The sequence below is a fragment of the Pogoniulus pusillus genome, chromosome 34 (genome assembly GCF_015220805.1).
Source record: "Pogoniulus pusillus isolate bPogPus1 chromosome 34, bPogPus1.pri, whole genome shotgun sequence".
Classification (NCBI taxonomy): Eukaryota; Metazoa; Chordata; class Aves; order Piciformes; family Lybiidae; genus Pogoniulus; species Pogoniulus pusillus.
The window spans coordinates 4,478,124-4,497,080 of record NC_087297.1 but is presented as its reverse complement, the minus strand read 5'-3'; positions in this window follow the sequence as shown (position 1 = coordinate 4,497,080).

Genomic DNA, 18,957 nt, shown 5'->3' with positions numbered 1-18,957 from the left:
GGATTGTTGGATCAATCTAGATCATAGTTCCATCACTGCAGAGCCTTGGTGTGGACGTTAAATTCAGCTTGCTCCATCTGGCACTAACTCACATGGGCTGCCCAAGAATAAATGAGCCTTGAATGTGGTGGTTTTTACTCCAGTGCTATGGGGAAGGAGAAGGATCTTTCTGACTGACAGAATAAAGGTCAGAAGTTGTGTAATGTTACGGTAAACTCTAAATCATAGAATCAAGCAGGATGGAAGAGACCTCCAAGATCATCCAGCCCAACCTAGCACCCAGCCCTAGCAGTCAACTAGACCATGGCACTAAGTGTCTCATCCAGTCTTTTCTTGAACACCTCCAGGGATGGTGACTCCACCACCTCCCTGGGCAGCCCATTCCAATGCCAATCACTCTCTCTGCCAACAACTTCCTCCTAACATCCTGCCTAGACCTCCCCCTGCACAACTTGAGACTGTGAATGTGGGACTCAACTCAATCTGGGCCAGAAGCATCACATTCACTCTGCTGCCTTCTATTTCACATCACGAGCTGCACTTGCAGATTGCAGTCCCCCCCTCACTCTAGGATGGTCTCCCAAAAGACCTCTAAAAGCAAAGTGAAAAAAGCTCCTGGGTTGATTAGAGAGTTTGCTGTGCAAACCCTCTCAGCTGTGTGAGAGGTCAAGCCAGATGAATGCAATGGTTCTTCTTGGCTCCAGAATCAATAACTGTCTAGAAGGACTGCAAAGCCTTGGTGTGCTCCTGCCAAATCTTCAAAAGCAAACATCTATTTTCTGTGTCCTTCCACTCACCCTGTCCACTTTGGAATTACACTGCTCATTGACAGAATTAATACAAGTGCAGTCTCCAATCGAATTAATGGATGCAGCACTTCTCCTGTGTAGAAAGTGCAATTCTTTGCAGTCACTGATTTGTTGCAAGTAAATAAAGGCTCATTATGTAGCCTGATGTTCATTATATTACACGATCCATTTCGGCTCCTGCTCTACAGATGTTTGTCTATACAGATGCTTGGCAGCAGGCTGAGGGCATATTTACTGCAGGGAGCAGGGAGCACAGTCACTAAATCTGCCAAATGGGGTAAGAGATCATAGGCATTGTCTAGAGGCTGTCCAGCTTTGCGTAGATACTTTGTCTTGGAGCTGCACACGAGTTAGTCCTGCCTTGTGAAGGCATTCATTAGCCGAGGGAGAGGAAGCCACAGATGCTGTCGGATGCGAACCCTGTGCCTGCGGCTTGTTTGTGTGCCTCCGCGCTAGGGCCCCCTGCCCTTCCAGTTTGGAGCCTGGGCTGTTAAACAAGGCAGGTTCAGACAAGAAAGCAACTGAGGCAAAAGAAAAGGCAGGTTTCTGGAAGCTCAGCCTTGCCTGCTTTTAAAGCGAGGATAGGCACAAGGAGCTGTAAGAGCATAGCGAGTCTTGGCAGTGGCTCAGCTGAGAATCATAGAACCATAGAAGCAACCAGGTTGGAAGAGACCTCCAAGATCATCTAGTCCAACCTAGCACCCAGCCCTGGCCAATCAACCAGACCATGGAACCATAGAATCACAGAATCAAGCAGGTTGGAAGGAATTCCCAGATCATCCAGTCCAACCTAGCACCCAGCCCTAACCAATCAACCAGACCATGGCACCAAGTGCCTCATCCAGGCTTTTCTTGAACACCTCCAGGGATGGTGACTCCACCACCAATGTCTCCAGGAAAGAATCATAGAATCATAGAATCAGTCAGGGTTGGAAGGGAGCACAAGGAGCAGCCAGTTCCAACCCCCTGCCATGCCCAGGGACACCCTACCCTAGAGCAGGCTGCACACAGCCTCAGCCAGCCTGGCCTCAAACACCTTCAGCCATGGGGCCTCAACCACCTCCCTGGGCAACCCATTCCAGCCTCTCACAACTCTCATGCTCAACAACTTCCACCTCCCATCCAGGCTGACTCTCCCCACCTGCAGCTTTGCTCCATTCCCCCCAGTCCTGTCACTCCCTGAGCGCCTAAAAAGTCCCTCCCCAGGTTTTTTTGTAGCCCCCTGCAGATCCTGGAAGGCCTTTCAGATGAGGAAACCCTGCAGAAACCTCAATTTGCTGTCAAAATCAGCCCGGACACTCTACACGTGGCTCATACAGCTAAGAACTCAGAACCAGAGTGTGCTGAAGTGCTAAACTGGCTCCTGACAGCCCCAGCCTCCTGCAGGACACAGATGATTATTCCACTCTCCGATCCCACTCTCCTGCACTTGCTTTGTCTACAACTACCTGAGGGGTGGTTGTGGCCAGGAGGAGGTTGCTCTCTTCTCTCAGGTGGCCAGCACCAGAACAAGAGGACACAGCCTCAGGCTGTGCCAGGGGAGATTTAGGCTGGAGGTGAGGAGAAAGTTCTTCCCTGAGAGAGTCATTGGACACTGGAATGGGCTGCCCGGGGAGGTGGTGGAGTCGCCGTCCCTGGAGCTGTTCAAGGCAGGACTGGACGTGGCACTTGGTGCCATGGTCTGGCCTTGAGCTCTGTGCTAAAGGGTTGGACTTGATGATCTGTGAGGTCCCTTCCAACCCTGATGATACTATGATACTGTGATACTTAATTCAAGCCTGGAAAACCATTGGGGAGTTCAAAAAGCAGAGAGGATGATATTCCTCCTTAGACTTCTCCAAAAAAACAACCCCAACCCTCCCAACATAACAAAAAAAACCCCAAAACAAAAAAAGAAACCCAAAAATAAAAATGGGAGGGGAAGAGGAGGAAATCTGCTACCATTTCTGAAGGCTTAGCAAGATTGCAACCAGAAGGGGCTACTGCTGTTCAATTCACTTGTAGATATTGTTCCCTTTCTTTAGGAAAGGGAGGTTGTTTTTTTCCCCCCACTCAAAGAAATGTTCTCAGTAAAATTCAGGTAATTTCTTTCTTTCAGTGAATGCTAATTGAGCTCCAGTTGCTGGCCATATCCACTTGGTCCCAATCACCAGGAAGAAAAGAGCTAGCACCTGGTAAATAAGCTACAATGTGATTTCACCCTCTGTAATATGAGAGAAATGCTGCAGCCAGAGAATAAGAACACATTATTTGAATCAGGAGGGTTTGACTTGTGACCAGCAGGGTTTGTGCAGCCTGCCAAGGCAGCTCCTCTGCCTCACAGCCCTGTTCCTCACTGCAGCCTTTCCCAGTGGTTACTCTGGAGCAGCCTGAGAGGCTGATGAGACTCTGTTGGCAGAAGGCTTATCCAAGGTCTTCCCTTTCCCATTGGTTACTCAGGAGCAGCCTGAGAGGCTGATGAGACTCTGTTGGCAGAAGGCTTATCCAAGGTCTTCCCTTTCCCATTGGTTACTCAGGAGCAGCCTGAGAGGCTGATGAGACTCTGTTGGCAGAAGGCATATCCAAGGTCTTGCCTTTCCTAGGGATGCTGCACCAGCTGGGTGCACAGATAAGGGTATGGCAGGATAGGGACCAAAGGAGATTGCAGAGATCATCTACTGCCCATGCACTGTAAGTGTGGACATAGAATCAGCCTGGTTGGAAGAGACCTCCAAGATCATCCAGGCCAACCTAGCACCCAGCCCTGTCCAATCAACCAGACCATGGCACTAAGTGCCTCATCCAGCCTGTTCTTGAACACCTTCAGGGATGGTGCCTCCACCACCTCCCTGGGCAGCCTATTCCAATGCCAATCACTCTCTCTGCCAACAACTTCCTCCTAACATACATCCCAGACCTCCCCTGGCACAACTTGAGGCTGTGTCCCTTTCTTCTTTTGCTGCATGCCTGACAGCAGAGCCCAACCCCACCTGGCTACAGCCTCCCTGCAGGCAGCTGCAGACAGCAATGAGCTCTGCCCTGAGCCTCTTCTTCTCCAAGCTGCACACCCCCAGCTCCCTCAGCCTCTCCTCACAGGGTTTGTGTTCCAGGCCTTTCACCATCTTTGTCACCCTTCTCTGGACACATCAATATATGGGCAGAGGAAAAGGGACTGTGTTTATCTCAAATGTATATATATATATATATATATAGGCATAGACTTTCCACTTCTGATTTCAGACATGAACATTGATAGTTTCTAACTTTTTTTCTTTGCTCTGTCATGCTTTCAGTTGTTTCCTTTAACCATCAATCATTAATAGTACAAGAATTCACTCAGCTACCCTTATTCTGACTTCACATTATTTTAGCTTCCTGATTTCTGTTCATGCCCAATTTAACAGCTCTTTAATTGACTTTTTATATCTTTATGTATATATAGATATATTTTCAACTGCTCATTACAAACAGAAAAGGCATCAAGTGGGTTATGGATTGCCTCAGTGGGTGACTTGACACTGCAATATTTCAATATCAAGTTATTAAGTTCTGAAGTTGTTTGGCTTTGGGGTGGTTTTTAAAGTATAATACCTGAACTAAACGAAGAGCTTTGCCATCAGACAACCACTAAGGAATGCAAGGACTTTCCATCTGCCCAGTTTTTGAAAGACAGCTCCTAAAATGGCAGATGAAATGAGTCTTTTTGGGGGTATGGCAGCACTGGAATTGAAACTGCAGGGAGTGAATGGATGGTTGGCAGATCTTGTCTTGCACATAAGAGAGGACGTTAGAGAGTTAGAGCAAGGAGTTCTTTGTTTTCTCCCAACCCAAATTAGCTAGGTGCAAGAACAGTTCCTCAGACCAAAGTGTAAGGACAGTTGGTGTTTGACAGCTCATGGTCCTGCCAGGGGTGACAGTGGGTAGAAGGAAAGGACAGAGTGCCTGTGGCATTTGCAGCCCCATTGTGGTGGAGTTGCCATCCCTGGAGGTGTTCAAGGAAAGCCTGGCTGGGGCACTTAGTGCCATGGTCTGGTTGATTGGCCAGGGCTGGGTGCTAGGTTGGACTGGATGAGCTTGGAGGTCTCTTCCAACCTGCTTGATTCTATGATTCTATGATTGCAAGACCTAGAGATGTTCCTGCAGGGGCCAAGGATCAGAGGACATGGGGCAAGTCACTGACTGGGAAAGCAGAGGGTGAAAGTTGTCTTCTGTGTGGAGAGGCAGTACCAGAGCTACTCATGGACACCCAACACAATCCACCTGAGTAGCAGATGGAGTTAAACCCCTTGCATGGGCACCAGCCTTGTCATCTAATGCTCACTGAGGAAGAGAGGGCAGCTGTGGGGAGAGCACTGCCATCAATCTCATAATCCAACTGTGTTTGCAGGCTGCCATCTAGCAGAGGATGAAGTTTATGGTGGCTATAAAACCCCATCCAGTGCTGGAAGGCAGAGCACTTATGGTAGGCTGGAAGCTATTTGTGGAACTGTCACCACATATACAAAAGGTTCCTCAAGACAAATTCTCTTTCTCCCTCTGGTTGCTTTTTGGGGCAAGGATGTGAAATTTTTAGAGACCTTGTTAGAAAAAAAGAGACATTACCTAGGAAGGATGTGTCAGAAACAGTCATTAGCTCCAACACTCACTGGAAAAGTACCAATATTGACAAGGATCCATCAGTTATTTGGATGAAGGGATAAGAGGCTACCCTTGGCAGATCTGCTGGTGACAGAAAACTGGGAGGAGTGGCTGAGACAAACCTGGGGAGCTGGGTGGGGAGAAATCTAGTGAAATTCATTAAGGGCAAGTGTAGAAACTTGCATCTGAGGGTTAACAACCCCATGGATCAGTACAGGTTGGTAACTGACCTGTTGGAGAGCAGCTCTGAGGAAAAGGCCTTGGGAGACATGGTAGGCAACAGGACAACCATGAGCCAGCAGTGTGCTCTTGTGCTAATCACATAGAATCATAGAATCAAGCAGGTTGGAAGAGACCTCCAAGCTCAGCCAGTCCAACCTAGCACCCAGCCCTGGACAATCAACCAGACCATGGCACTAAGTGCCCCAGCCAGGCTCTGGATGTCCAACCTCCCTGCCACAGCAGGACAATCCTATCTAACACAGATCACACAGGAACACATCCAGACAGACCATGAAAGTCTCCACAGAAGGAGACTCCACAACCTCCCTGGGGAGCCTGTGCCAGGGCTCTGGGAACCTTACAGTAAAGAACTTCCTACTTGTGTTGGAGGTGGAACCTCTTTTGCTGCAACTTATACCTGTGGTGTGGTGGTGAGACACTGGCACAGGTTGCCCAGGGAGGTTGGGAAGCTCCTGTGCTCCACAACCTCCCTGGAGGTGTTCAAGGTCAGGTTGGATGAGGCCTTGAGCTACCTGTTCTAGTGGGAGATGTCCCTGCCTATGGCAGGGGGTCGAAACTGGGTGATGCTTGAGATCCCTTCCAACCTAAACCATTCTATGATTCTGTGTCTCTCTCTTACCCCACTGGGAACTCTTCAGCATTTTAGATGACAAAACATGTGTGTGTGGTCGGCAGGAGCTAAGCTTCCTCTGAAAATCCACTCAGAGGATGACAAGGAGGCAAGGAGAAGGACAGGTGTCCATGAGCCCCATGTTGCTTAGGAAGCTGCCAGGAAGGCATAAAGCTGCCATCAGCCACCCAAACTCCCATTTTCACTGCTGCTATAGAAGAGACTTTGTGCCAAACGCCCTCACTCTGCAAACCATTTGCTTGGCACTCCCAACCCCAGTGGCTAACAGCTGCAGATGTTGCCTCCACTGCTGTAAAGCTGTCAGGAGTGTTGTATTGCTTACACAGGGCTACCAAACCCTGGTCGCTGAGCATCATCCCCACTCACTGCCGCAGCAGCCAAGGCGCTCCTGACAGCTGTGTCAACTGCTAGCAGCACAGCCAGCTCCTGGGTGCCAGCAGAAACCTCAGTAGCCCCCACCCCAAACCCACAAATCAGATCCTTTTTCTCTCTTTCATTTTTTTTTCCTTTGCTTTAATGAGCTGGGTGTTAATAATAGATCAACTGCAGTGCAGATGCTGGAGTGGAAATAGTTGGCATTTTCCTAACAAGGCACGTAACTCTCCTAGGAAGAATGGAGCTCAGCTGAAAAAAAAAACCCAGGCACAGTTAGAATGCATGACCAAGTGTCCAAACTAAAATCAGAAGCATGCAAAGGTGCTAATTTAGTCCATCCCTGGGACTGGTCACACCCTGACTTGATGAATATGAAAAGTACTTGCGTGGTTCAATTGCTGGGGCTTCGTTTCGCTCGCGCAGGCGTTTGAAAGACATTGATTTAGATATTACAGGAGCTTCCAGATTGGCAGAAGGCTTTTAAAGCAGCAAATCAATCCTCCCTGCATTTATAAATGGCAGCTATTAAACCAGGGGGTTTCATTTTATCCTTATCTTGGTGACAAGGTTCCCATCTATTGAGAGAAACAGCTACAAATATTGGGGTTTGATATACACATGCTAAGGGGGTTCTTAAAGTCAGAATTTGATTCATTGTTTCTTCCATCATCTTCCACTGCTTAAAAAGAAAGTATTTGTTCACTTGCCCTGCTCATAGAGGGTCATTTAAGTAGGACTCTTCAGGTAGTGTGGTTTGAAGGTGCTCAGTAAGACAGAAAGATAAAACAGAAATACACAATGGTAGAATTTCTTTGTTGGGTAGATCATTGAGAAGTTATTGAGTGATTATCTTGAGATCATCACCTTTAAGGTCATTGAGTGATCATTGAGTGATGATCTTGAGATCATCACCTTTAAGATCATTGAGTGATCATTGAGTGATGATCTTGAGATCATCGCCTTTAAGGTTATTGAGTGATGATCCTGAGATCATCACCTTTAATATCATTGAGTGACCATTGAGAGATCATCTCAAGATCATCACCTTTAAGGTCATTGAGTGATCATTGAGTGATCATTGAATGATGATCTTGAGATCATCACCTTTAAGATCATTGAGTGATCATTGAGTGATGATCTTGAGATCATCACCTTTAAGGTCATTGAGTGATCATTGAGTGATTATCTTGAGATCATCACCTTTAAGGTCATTGAGTGATGATCTTGAGATCATCACCTTTAATATCATTGAGTGACTATTGAGAGATCATCTCAAGATCATCACCTTTAAGGTCACTGAGTAATGATCTTGAGATCATCACCTTTAAGATCATTGAGCCCAGCATCACATCACTCTGTTTAAAAAGGGTAGCCACAGGCAGTTGTTCTGCTCTAAGAACAGACTTTGGAGAAGATCAAATAGAAGGATCACAGAACTTTAGAGGTTGGAATGGACCTCTAGAGATTATTCAGTCCAACCTCACTGCCAAGCAGGATCAGCCAGGGCAGGCTGCACAGGAGTGCATCCAGGTGGGTTTGGAAAGTCTCCAGAGAAGAGGACTCCACAACCTTTCTGGGCAGCCTGCTCCATGGCTCTGTTGCTCTCACTGTAAAGCAGTGAGGTGAAACCTTCTGTATTCCAGTTTGTAGCTGTTGGTCCTTTTGTTATTGCTGCTGACCATTGAAGAGAGCTTGGCCCCAGCCACTTGACCCTCACCCCTCAGATATTTGTGCACATTGATCAGATCTCCTCTCAGCCTTCTCTTCTCCAGACCAAACAGCCCCAGGGCTCTCAGTCTCTCTCCATAGGGGAGATGCTCAAGTCCCCCACTCATCCTCGTGGCTCTCTGCTGGGCTCTTTCCAGCAGGTCCCTGTCTCTCCTGAACTGAGGAGCCCAAATTACCTGCTAAGCCACCTCTCCCTCTACTTTACTACACTCCACTACTGAACAACCATGCCCTGTGCCTCCTGACAGCCAAAGCTCATGGCTATCCTGATGGATCCAGCAACAATCACTTTAGGGTCTGCTTTGATTAATAGTCCTGGGATCAATGGGTGGTCGCCAAGCTGCTAACTCCTCATTAGTCTTTGTTCTACCCAAAGGGCATAATTTATCTAAACTATTGTCTTGAAAAGTTTTGGTGCCTGAATGAGGATTGAAAGCAGCAGGCTGGATGAGCTCTTAATCTTATGTATTATATATTATGCTAAATTAGACAGAATTTGAAAGATTACCTCTAAATGTCTCATCGTTATTAATCATCACCCAGCCCCTGCCAGCTCGCCTAGGATGATCAAAGGAGATTCTCTGCCTTTGTGGGGCTTTGTGACACACTGGGAAAGGTTCTGCCATTCTCATTCCTTACCTCTTACTTCCTTACCCTTAATGACAAAAGCAGGCAGCAACAATGTAACGCTTTTAGAACAGATTAATTTCAGTCCCTATTTGTATGCCTGGGCTTCATTGCCAGCATCACACATTGCCTGACATGGTCTGGCACTTTAACAGGGAGGATGGCTTTGTGGAGTAAAGGTAATAACCAATAACATAGTAAAACATCATGTTCCAGCAGATAGAATCATGGAATCATAGAATGGTTTAGATTGGAAGGGATCTCAAAGCTCACCCAGGTCCAAATCCCTGCCATAGGCAGGGATACCTCCCACCAGAACAGGTTGCTCAAGGCCTCATCCAACCTGGCCTTGAACATCTCCAGGGAGGTTGTGGAGGAAGAGACCTCCAAGATCATCCACTCCGACCTAGCACCCAGCCCTGGCCAAGCAACCAGACCATGGCACTAAGTGCCTCATCCAGGCTTTGCTTCAACACCTCCAGTGATAGAGACTCCACCACCTCCCACCACCTCCCTGGGCAGCCCATTCCAATGCCAATCACTCTCTCTGCCAGGAACTTCCTCCTGTCAGGGATTGGAATGGATCTCCATAGATCATCAAGTCCAACCTCCCTGCCATAGCAGGACCAGAGAATCTATCACAGGTCACATAGGAACACAACCAGACAGGGCTGGAAAGTCTCCAGAGGAGGAGACTCCACAACCTCTTTGGGCAGCCTGTGCCAGGGCTGTATCACCCTTACAGTCAAGAAGTTCTTCCTCATGCTGAGGTGGAACTTCCTGTGCTGCAGTTTCCATCCATTGCCTCTTGTGCTATCCCAAGGCACAAATGAGCAGAGCCTGTCCTCTCCCTCTTGACCCCCAGCCCTCAGCTATTTATCAACACTGATAAAATCCCCTCTAAGTATCACAGTATCACAGTCTGACAGTATCATCAGGGTTGGAAGAGACCTCACAGATCATCAAGTCCAACCCTTTAGCACAGAGCTCAAGGCCAGACCATGGCACCAAGTGCCACGTCCAGTCCTGCCTTGAACAGCTCCAGGGACGGCGACTCCACCACCTCCCCGGGCAGCCCATTCCAGTGTCCAATGACTCTCTCAGGGAAGAACTTTCTCCTCACCTCCAGCCTAAATCTCCCCTGGCACAGCCTGAGGCTGTGTCCTCTTGTTCTGGTGCTGGCCACCTGAGAGAAGAGAGCAACCTCCTCCTGGCCACAACCACCCCTCAGGTAGTTGCAGACAGCAATAAGGTCTCCCCTGAGCCTCCTCTTCTCCAGGCTAACCAATCCCAGCTCCCTCAGCCTCTCCTCGTAGGGCTGTGCTCAAGGCCTCTCCCCAGCCTCGTTGCCCTTCTCTGGACACGCTCAAGCATCTCAATGTCCCTCCTAAACTGGGGGGCCCAGAACTGAACACAGCACTCAAGGTGTGGTCTAACCAGTGCAGAGCACAGGGGCAGAATGACCTCCCTGCTCCTGCTGGCCACACCATTCCTGATGCAGGCCAGGATGCCACTGGCTCTCTTGGCCACCTGGGCACACTGCTGGCTCATGTTCAGGTGGGTATCAATCAGCACCCCCAGATCCCTCTCTGTCTGGCTGCTCTCCAGCCACTCCGACCCCAGCCTGTATCTCTGCATGGGGTTGATGTGGCCAAAGTGCAGCACCCTGCACTTGGAGCTACTGAACTCCATCCCCTTGGACTCTGCCCATCTGTCCAGGCGGTCAAGGTCCTGCTGCAGAGCCCTTCTGCCCTCCAACTCAGTCATATCTGCCCCCAAGTTCACATCTGCCCCCCTCTTCCTCAAACCAAACAGTCCCAGGTCCCTCAGCCTCTCCTCACAGGGCAGTGCTGCAGCCACTTCAGCAGCTCTGTAGCCCTAAAGAACTTGGCATAATTGTTGTAACTTGCAGTAAAGTCATTACATGTTTTTTGTGTGTCCTGTATATATATAGAGAGAGAAAAAAAGGCAATAACAAAACATTTTCAATATATCATTAATTCAGTTTAGTATCACCATAAAACCTATTGCCTAGGAGTGATATTAGGGCTATGTTTTTCATCCCATTTTTCTTGCTACCCTAATAACACTTTCAGCAAAACTATTTCTTTCTCTCTCTCTTTTTTTTTTTACCCCCCTCTCCTGCATGCTGCCCATTTCCTGCACACTCATTCTTCTGCTAACAAAAGGGAGAAAGTTCTGACACCAAAAGCAAAACTTTCACCCTCTGCCTTTTCACCCTGTGTGATTTAGTTGCTGTCTCCATTAGAGTCACTGGGGAGGAGTGGGGGGTGGAAAGAAAATCAAAGATTAAAACCATGTCAGCTGGCAGCAAAGGGCAAAAGCAAGAACTGGCCATAAATCAGTAGAGGCCTGAGGACCTTTGAATTATTCAATTTTCATTATTACAGTTAATAATAATTTAATGCAGCCTAAAATAAATGAATTGATCAGCATTGGTATTTGTGATGACTTCTGAAGAGAGGACTCTCACCCTGCCTTAACAAATGGACTGGCACAACGTTCACCTGGAGACCATGGCAAGTGGTGTCCCTCAGTGGTCGGGAATGGGACCAGTGCTGTGTAACATCTTTGGCAGTGATATGGACAGAGGAATCAGTGCACCCTCAGCAAGTTCGCAGATGGCACCAAGCTGTGGGGCACAGTCAATTTGCTAGAGGGCAGGGATCCATCCAGAGGGACCTGGGCAGGCTGCACAGGTGTGCCCAGGCCAACCTCATGGCATTCAGCAAGGCCAAGTGTAAGGTCCTGCACCTGGGTGGGTACAATCTCAGGCACAGCTCCAGGCTGGGTGGGGAATGGCTGAGAGCAGCCCTGAGGAACAGGACCTGGGGGTCTGGGCTGATGAAAAGCTCCACAGGAGCCTGCAGTGTGAGTGCAGCCCAGACACAAGCCTGTGCTGGGCTGCAGCAAGAGCAGTGTGGGCAGCAGGGCAAGGGAGGGGATTCAGCCCCTTGGCTCTGCTCTCCTCACACCCCACCTGCAGCCCTGGGGGCAGTTCTGGAGCCCCCAGCACAAGCAGGACATGGAAGTGTTGGAGCCAGTGCAGAGGAGGCCACCAAGATGCTGAGAGGGCTGCAGCAGCTCTGCTGTGAGGACAGGCTGAGAGAGTTGAGGCTCTGCAGCCTGGAGAGGAGAAGGCTTGGAGGAGATCTTGGAGTGGCCTTGCAGGGTCTGCAGAGGGCTGGAGAAGGGCTAGGGAGGGACTATTGCCAAGGTCTTGTAATGCCAGGAGGAGGAGGAATGGGTTTGAACTGGCAAAGGGGAGACTGAAATTGGATGTTAGAAAGAAGTTGTTTGCAGTGAGGGTGGTGAGACACTGGCACAGGCTGCCCTGGGAGGTTGTGGAGCACAGAAGCTTTGTGATCTTTGATCACATTCTGTGCTCCACAACCTCCCTGGAGATGCTCAAGGGCCAGGTTGGATGAGGCCTTGAGCAACCTGTTCTAGTGGGAGGTGTCCCTCCCTACAGCAGGAGATTGGAGCTGGATGATCCTTGAGGTCCCTTCCAACCTAAACCATTCTATGATTCTATAAACTGACTACACTGTCAAACAAAGATAAGGAAGCACAAGCTTTGTCCTCTGATCAAGCAAGCTGTCAGTCAGAGCTGCAGAAATACAGCTAAGGAGTTTAAAGACTGAAAGAACAGAAGTTCAAGACCCAGGGAGGGGGAAACATGACAGCAGACAATATGCCAATTAATGGGACTAAAGCAAAATGATTTTCAAAGGGAGGTTTCCCCTCAGGAGACAGCAGGAAAGAAAAGACAACAGTGAACTCAATAAGGACAAAAGCAGAAAAGAGCTAACTGGGAAAGAATCAGAGTATTTACAGATGGTGGTGCCTGCAGAATTAAGGGACACTCACTTGCAGCTGCTGTGAATTTCTTATGCCCCAGTAGCAGGCTCTGATTTGGTCTCATCTATCCTCTGAACAGATCTGCTCATCCTTAAATTCCAGAGCAGAAGAACTAATCCCTTTCTAGTGGCAGGCAGCCTGTGAAGCTGATTATGATCAGCAAAAATTCAAAGACTCTGACAAACAAAGGCAACCTTGCTGAAGTTCCCTGTCCATCATCTGTATCAGTCTTTGCAGGCTCCACAGCAATTCGAGACTCACTTTAGCAAAGTTGTGTTTCTGAAGCCCATCAGGGATGTAGGGCCTCAGGCTCCCCCTCCTGTGTAATGCAAGGCAGAGAAGGATGGAGAGAATGGCACAGAAAGTGGACTCCAGCAGGTGTAGGAGTGCAGCTCCCTGTGCAGACAGGACTCCTTCTGTGGGCTGGGTTTGTTGCTGAGGAAGCCATGAGCAATCTCAAGGTGGTCTTGTCACCCAACAAAAGGCTCACAGAACCACTATGGCTGGAAAAAAACTTTAAGATCACAGGCTCACAGCATGACAGGGGTTGGAAGAGACCCAAAGAGATCACTGAGTCCAATCCCCCTGCCAGAGCAGGGCCAGACAATCTAACACAGATCACACAGAACACATCCAGACAGGCCTTGAAAGGCTCCAGAGAAGGAGACTCCACAACCTCTCTGGGCAGCCTGTGCCAGGGCTCTGGGACCCTTACAGTCAAGAAGTTGCCCCTTGTGTTGAGGCAGAACCTCCTGTGCTGCAGCTTCCATCCATCGCTCCTGGTCCTATCCCAGGGAGCAGTGAGCAGAGCCTGTCCCCCAACTCCTGACCCCCAGCCCTCAGAGAGTTATAGACATTGATTAGATCCCCTCTGAGTCTTCTCTTCTCCAGACTAAGCAGCCCCAGGTCCATCAGCTCCTCATCATCAGGCAGTGCTCCAGTCCCCTCATCATCCTTGTAGCTCTCCACTGGACCCTCTCCAGCAGATCCCTGTCCCTCTTCAACTGGGGAGCCCAAAACTGAAGGGAGTACTCTTAGATGAGGTCTCAGCAGGGCAGAGTAGAGGGGGAGGAGAACCTCCCTTGATCTGCTGGACACACTCTGCTTAATGCCCCCCAGGATCCCATTGCCTTCTTGGCCACAAGGGCACATTGCTGTGCCATGGATGTTCTCCCCCAGCACTGCCAGCTCCCTCTCCACAGGGCTGCTCTCCAGTAGTCACCTCCCAGCCTGTACTGGTCATCAGATCATCAGGTCCTACCATTATCTGTTCTGATGTCATCACAACAATCTCTACCCTTCTTGGCCTCACTACTCCTGATGCAGCCCAGGATGCTGTTGGCCTTCTTGGCCACCTGAGCAAACACTGGCTACCAATGAGAACCCTAAGGGCCTGCAGTTTCCAGCCAGTTTGCCTCAAGCCTGGGGTGTTCATCGGGTTGTTGTGACCTAAATGCAGGACCCAGCACTTGGTTGAATCTCATACAGTTGGCCTTGGCCCATCCATCCAGCCTGTTCAGGTCCTTCTACAGAGCCTTCCTACCCTCCAGCAGATCAACACAACTTGGTGTCATCTGCAAGCTTACTTAGAGTGTTTTCAATGTCCTCCCCAAGATCATTGTGTTCATGAAAAGCCTGGCTCGGGCACTTAGTGCCATGGTCTGGTTGATTGGCCAGGGCTGGGTGCTAGGTTGGACTGGCTGAGCTTGGAGCTCTCTTCCAGCCTGCTTGATTCTATGATTCTATGGAGTGGTGGGGAAATAAAGACTGAGGGACATGAATGCAGCCGGGCAGCAGAGCCCAACCCCACCTGGCTACAGCCTCCCTGCAGGCAGCTGCAGACAGCAATGAGCTCTGCCCTGAGCCTCCTCTGCTGCAGGCTGCACACCCCCAGCTCCCTCAGCCTCTCCTCACAGGGCTCTGCTCCAGGCCCCTCCCCAGCCTTGCTGCCCTTCTCTGGACACCTTCCAGCACCTCAACATCTCTCTTGAATTGAGGAGCCCAGAAATGGACACAGCACTCAAGGGGTGGCCTGAGCAGTGCTGAGCACAGGGACAGAAGAACCTCCCTTGTCCTGCTGCCCACACTGCTCCTGAGCCAGCCCAGGATGCCATTGGCTCTGCTGCCCACCTGGGCACACTGCTGCCTCAGCTTCAGCCTACTCTCTACCAGTACCCCCAGCTCCCTCTCTGCCTGGCTGCTCTCAGCCACTCTGTCCCCAGCCTGTAGCGCTGAAGAAAAGGCAGGAGAATGCAAGCTTCCCAAGGTAATTCTGCTGCTCTGCAGTTAACAGCTCCAGATATGCTGGCACAGCAAATCCAGACAAGTTTGTAAATGCAAGGAGTTGTAAATCCCATGGTGGGCTCAATTTGTTACCATGGCACTGCTCAGGACCAGGGGAGAAGTTCCCCAGCAGTAATTAAGCTGAGTTTCTCTGTATATGGACAAGCAGAGAGGACACCTTGTCCTGTTACATTAGGCATTGCTCTAACAACTCTACTTCTACCATTCCCCACATCCTCCCTCCAAAAAAAAAGGACCCCAAACCCCAAAAATCCAACCCAAACTGTAAAGCCATTACTCTCTGTTATGAGCTAATCATTTGCCCAATTAATGCCAAACTGCCTGCTAGGGAGGCTGTGGATGCCTCCTCCCTGGAGGTGTTCAAGGCCAGGTTGGATGAGGTGTCGAGCAACCTGAGCTATTGGAAGGTGTCCCTGCCTGTGGCAGAGGGGTTGGAACTAGATGATCTTTAAGGTCCTTCTCAACCTAAACCACTCCACGAATCCATGAACAAAAAAGACTCAACAACCAGCAGTGGCATTCTGCAGGACCAGGGATGATGTAAGTGCCATCAAGGAGTCACCTTAGTTAGTTTTCCTTTCTTCTTCAAGGGGCAATGGGTGGAAATTGAGGCATAGGAAGTTCCATGGGAACATGAGGAGGAATTTCTTCCCTGTGAGGGTGACAGAACTCTGGCACAGGCTGCCCAGAGGGGTTGTGGAGTCTCCCTCTCTGGAGATATTCAAAACCCACCTGGTTGTGTTCCTGTGTGATCTGGTACAGGTGATGCTGCTTTGGAGGCAGGTTGGACTGGATGAGCTTTGGAGGTCATTTCCAGCCCCTGACATTGTGTGGTTCACCTATGGAGGAAGTGAAGAATGACTTCTTCCAATGTCTATGTTTGGTTGGTTTGTTTTTTTCCCCTTATATATAGTGTTCAGCAGCTGATCACAACATGGAGCAGTGCCAGCTTGTGCCTCTGCAGAGTGCCAGTGTTGCAGGAGAGTGGCTCATCAGCTGTCTTGGTTAGTGCTGCAAAACTAATTCTCCTCTCAGAGTGAGGGAAGTGCTGGCTGCTTTGACACAACAGAAGCTGTCTTGCCTGAGCAGTATAATAATGAGCTTAGTCACTGAGCTATGATCTAAATAAATGAAATAAGCAGAATAATAAGTCAGAGATTGTGCTGGCTGTGCTCTCCATGTAGGTTCTGAAATATCTCTAGGGCTGTTTTGTATACAGAAACCTGGGACTATGTAGTCTGGAGAAGAGGAGGTTGAGGGGAGACCTTTTCACTCTCTACAACTCCCTGAAAGAAGGTTGCAGTCATGTGGGGTTTGGCCTCTTCTCCCTTGTATCAGGTGACAGGACAAGAGGAAATTCATAGAATCACAGAATCAAGCAGGTTGGAAGAGACCTCCAAGATCATCCAGTCCAACCTAGCACCCAGCCCTAACCAGTCAACCAGACCATGGCACTAAGTGCCCCAGCCAGACTTTGCTTCAACACCTCCAGCCACGGCCACTCCACCACCTCCCTGGGCAGCCCATTCCAATGCCAGTCACTCTCTCTGACAACAACTTCCTCCTAACATCCAGCCTAGACCTCTCCTGGCACAGCTTGAGACTGTGTCCCCTTGTTCTGTTGCTGGCTGCCTGGCAGCAGAGCCCAACCCCACCTGTCTACAACCTCCCTGCAGGCAGCTGCAGACAGCAATGAGCTCTGCCCTGAGCCTCCTCTGCTGCAGGCTGCACACCCCCAGCTCCCTCAGCCTCTCCTCACAGGGCTGTGCTCCAGGCTCCTCCCCAGCCTTGCTACCCTTCTCTCAACACCTTCCAGCACCTCAACATCTCTCTTGAATGGAGGAGCCCAGAACTGGACACAGCACTCAAGGGGTGGCCTGAGCAGTGCTGAGCAGAGGGGCAGAATAACCTCCCTTGTCCTGCTGCCCACACTGCTCCTGAGCCAGCCCAGGATGCCATTGGCTCTGCTGCCCACCTGGGCACACTGCTGCCTCAGCTTCAGCCTACTCTCTACCAGTACTCCCAGCTCCCTCTCTGCCTGGCTGCTGTCAGCCACTCAGTCCCCAGCCTGTAGAACTGCTAAAACTGCACCAGAGGAGGGTTAGGTTGAATAGTAGGAAAAGCTTCTTTGCTGCAAGGGTGGTCAGGCATTGGAACAGGCTGCCCAGGGAAGTGGTGGAATTCCTGGGAGTGTTAAAGAAACGTGAGGACATGGCACCCTGGGGCATGGTTTAATGGATGGCTATGGTGGTGTTGGCTCAGTGGTTGCCTGGATGATCTTGGAGGGCTTTTCCAACCAAAACAATCCTATGTATTGGATGAGGGCAGGAGAAGATGGACTTTTGCACACTGGACTATTGCTTTGGTTGTTCCAAGTTAGTAAACCAGCAACAGAACAAGGGGGGACAGTCTGAAGTTGTGCTGGAGGAGGTCTAGGCTGGATGTTAGGAGGAAGTTGTTGTCAGAGAGAGTGATTTGCATTGGAATGGGCTGCCCAGGGGTGGGGGTAGAGTCACCATCCCTGGAAGTGTTCAGGAATAGCCTGGCTGGGGCATTTAGTGCCATGGTCTGGTTGATTGGCTAGGGCCGAGTGCTAGGTTGGACTGGATGAGCTTGGAGGTCTCTTCCAACCTGCTTGATTCTATGATTCTAAACAGAGTGGCTTTGCTGACAGACTTTTCCATGCACTGAGATCACTGCCAGCTCCAAACCTGATTCTCAATTCTATCCCAATTCCTGTTAGAATAAGGCACAATTAAATCTAAGCCCCTCGGTATGGCAAAAAGCAACCCAAGCTCAGCGTAGGAAGCATTCTGTAAGCATTGCCCCAACTGCAAATTAGTTCTGGTTCAGGAAGGGCTCTCTGCAGTAGCAGCTGAATTACAAATCTATGTCAGGAGCAGAGCCATCAGCACCTGCTCAGAGGCACAGCAGTTGCCAGCAGAGGCTTTCTCCTCTCCAAACAACAATGCCTGCTCACGAACGCGTGGTCTCCTCTCCCCCTCGTCACAGGCAATGAGAACTTGCAAGGCAGTGAATTTTCAACAGCCACTCGCATTTCCATGCCTGTTGCCAAGCACCTGTCAATCAGATCTGGGGCAGAGAAGCTGCCTGTCAGATGGGGGAGCAGATGGGGGAGAGTGGGAGAAGAGCCACCCACCCCAGCAAGCTGCAGGCAGCAGCCACAGCATCACTGCTGCCTTCTGCAGGCAGTGTCTTGTTGTGCTTTTGAGGGGTTTCTTTAGCAGATATGGGCCACATCACCTCCACCACAGCCTGGGCTGCAGCTTCTTCATGCTGAATGTCCCAGGTTGTCCTTTGGTGCATAGTGACTGAAGTCACTGCTTTCAGCTTTCTTCACAGGGGAGCAGGGAAAAGAAGAGTCAGGACTTCGAGGAAGAACCCCTCATAGCTCTCCTTCTTGGAGCCAGGACTCTGAGAAAGGTCTCCTCATTGCCCTTCTAGACACAGACTTGCTGGGAATCAGGACTCAGATCTCCTCATTGCTCTCCTACACACTGGAATCCAGACCCAGATCTCCTCATTGCTCTCCTACACACTGGAATCAGGACTCAGATCTCCTCATTGCTCTCCCACCCAGAGACTTGCTGGGAATCAGGACTCAGATCTCCTCATTGCTCTCCTACCCAGAGACTTGCTGGGAATCAGGACTCAGATCTCCTCATTGCTCTCCCACCCAGAGACTTGCTGGGAACCAGGACTCAGATCTCCTCACTGCCC